Below are 2,743 nucleotides of genomic sequence, written 5' to 3' on the forward strand. Positions count from 1 at the left end.
CCCGTTCCCCAGAGTTCAAATCTAGGCCATGCTACATAACAGGTAGGCTGTTTGAGGTTACCCTTCCCATCGGAGTCTGTTTTTTTGTTTTTTTGTTTTTTATAAATGGGGTGGATAAACCCTTTCTCACAGGGCAGTTGTGAGATGTACTGAGTGTGTGTTGTGTGTGTGTGTGTGTGTAACCATCACAGCCTAGTACCAAATGGAAACTACGTAATCCTAGAAATAAAGCAGCCCTCCCCATGACCCCTCTCCCCCACCTTGGTCTCTGCTGTTAGGCAGTGATGTCCGGTCTCTTTCTCCCCCATCCCCCGTTCCAGCCCCACCCTCCTTCCCAGTTAGTGAGGGGGACTCAGACTGAACTTGCTCCTCCCCTAGCAGCAGAGGATCTCTGATTGGCTGCCATCACCATGGCAACCCACTGCCTTCTCTCCCCATCCCTCACTTTCCAGAGCCAGCAGATTTGTGGAGTTCCAGACTTCTCAGGGCTGGGAGGGAAGATACTGGGGGAGGACAGAGAGGCCCCCTTCACAGCCAGGACAACCATGCATTTGGGGTTTGCTTGGACTCCAAATTCCAGCCTGTTATGCAGTGTGGACTCTCCTGTCTCCACATGTTGAGGGAATGACTTTCTGATATCCTTAGTTGTCCTAATTCCCTCTGAAATGGCTCAGCTTGGTGGCTGAGGGTCCTGGGTTAGTGGCATGTGGCATGAATGATAAGTGTGTTGTTCAATGACACTCACTGAATGTCAAACAGCACAGTGTTCGTCCTGCCGTCCTTGCAGCCCTGCTGAGGGGATTACGCCATAGATTCAGCCCTGGTGTGCTTTGAAAACCTCAAAGCCTGTCAGGGCTCATTCCTCATGCTGGCCACCCCCTGGCCAGGAGCTAACAGCCTAACTGGGGCCCTCCCCTCCTGACATGAAGTGGGGGCTTGGAGATGTGTGTCTGCATGGGGCCTCCTGGAGAACCACATGGGGTGCTGCGGTGAGATGCCAGCCTGCAGGTCCTGGCAGTGGGATGCAGGTCAGGAGTTCGTGCCAGGACTTGAGAATCTACTTACTCCCCAGCACAGTCTGCAGGGTGAACACGTGACATCCATGCATTAACTATGATTTTCAAATGCTCATTGATGCTATTGTAGTTTAAAAATAATAACTTCAAAGCATGGACTGAATTCAAGGCAACTTTTGTCATTATTCGTGTTCTCAGTCAATAGGGGCGTGGTGGTAGAAGGTTAACAAACCCTCCTAAAATAGGGTGAGGTGCCAGGCATGGTGGTTCATACCTGTAATCCCAGCACTTAAGGAGGCCAAGGCAGGTGGGATCCCAGAAGTTTGAGACCAACCTGACCAACATGGTGAAAACCTGATTCTACAAAAGTTAGCTGGGTGTGGTGGTGCATGCCTGTAGTCCCAGCTACTGGGGAGGTTGAGGTGGGAGTATCACTTGAGCTTGGGAGGCAGAGATTGCAGTGAGCCATGATCACATCCGTGCACTCCAGCCTCAGTGACAAAGCAAGACTCGGTTAAAAAAACAAGGAGGGGGGGAGCAAGGTGATGGAGTTCTCACACACGCCACAACATGGATGCTCTTTGAAGACATGCCAAGGGAATGAAGCCAGACACAAAAGGACAATACTGTTCGATTTCACTGATACAAGGTGCCTAGAATAGGCAAATTCATAGAGACAGAAAGCAGTTTGGGGTTAGCTGGAAAGGGGAGTTATTGATTACTGGTTACATATGAATATTGGAGAAGATGCAAAAGTTCTGGAGATGCAAAGCTGTGATGGCTACACAACAATGTGTGTGCCCATGAGGGCAGAGAGCTGTACACTTCAAAACAGTGAAAATGGTGAGTGTTATGTTGTACATGTTTGACCACAATAAAATTACCCCTCCCTGGGCGCGGTGGCTCATGCCTGTAATCCCAGCACCTTGGGAGGCTGAAGCGGGCGGATCACGAGATCAGGAGTTCAAGACCAGCCTGACCAATATGGTGAAACCCTGTCTCTATTAAAAATACAAAAATTAGCCGGGCGTGGTGGTGGGCACCAGCTATGTGGGAGACTGAGGCAGGAGAATCGCTTGAACCCCAGAGGTGGAAGTTGCAGTGAGCCGAGATCGCGCCATTGCACTCTGCCCTGGGCGACAGAGTAAGACTCTGTCTCAAAAAAAAAAAAAAAAAAAAATTACCCCTCCCCTCCAAGAAGGACACATGAGGCCAGGCTGGATGGTGGAATGTGGGGATGATGGACACATCTTGGGGGGCTTTAATCTGGAGACGTGTTCTGGAGGAGAGGCTCTCGCTCCACAGCTGCCAGGCTCCTCTCCTGCCTCACCCTGCCTTCTCCAGCTCCCTGGCTGAGGGCAGCAGCCTGTGAAGGTTATGTTAGTGGCTCCCCCATTCCCTGAGGGAACTACAGAAGCCACCATCACTGACCCGTCATCTCCCCTCAAGAGTCCACCATATGGAAATGTAAACTAGTACAACCACTATGGAAAACAGTCTGAAAAATTTTTAAAGAACTAAAAGTAAATCTACCATTTGATCCAGCAATCCCACTCCTGGATATCTACCCAGAGGAAAAGAAGTTATTGTACAAAAAAGATACTTGCACATGCATGCTTATGGCAGCACAATTCACGACTGCAAAAATATAGAACCAGCCCAAATGCCCACCAATTAACAAGTGGGTAAAGAAAATGTTTTATATATATATAAATATATATTATATT

This window comes from Colobus angolensis, unplaced genomic scaffold (assembly GCF_000951035.1).
Source record: "Colobus angolensis palliatus isolate OR3802 unplaced genomic scaffold, Cang.pa_1.0 Scaffold233, whole genome shotgun sequence".
Taxonomy (NCBI): Eukaryota; Metazoa; Chordata; class Mammalia; order Primates; family Cercopithecidae; genus Colobus; species Colobus angolensis.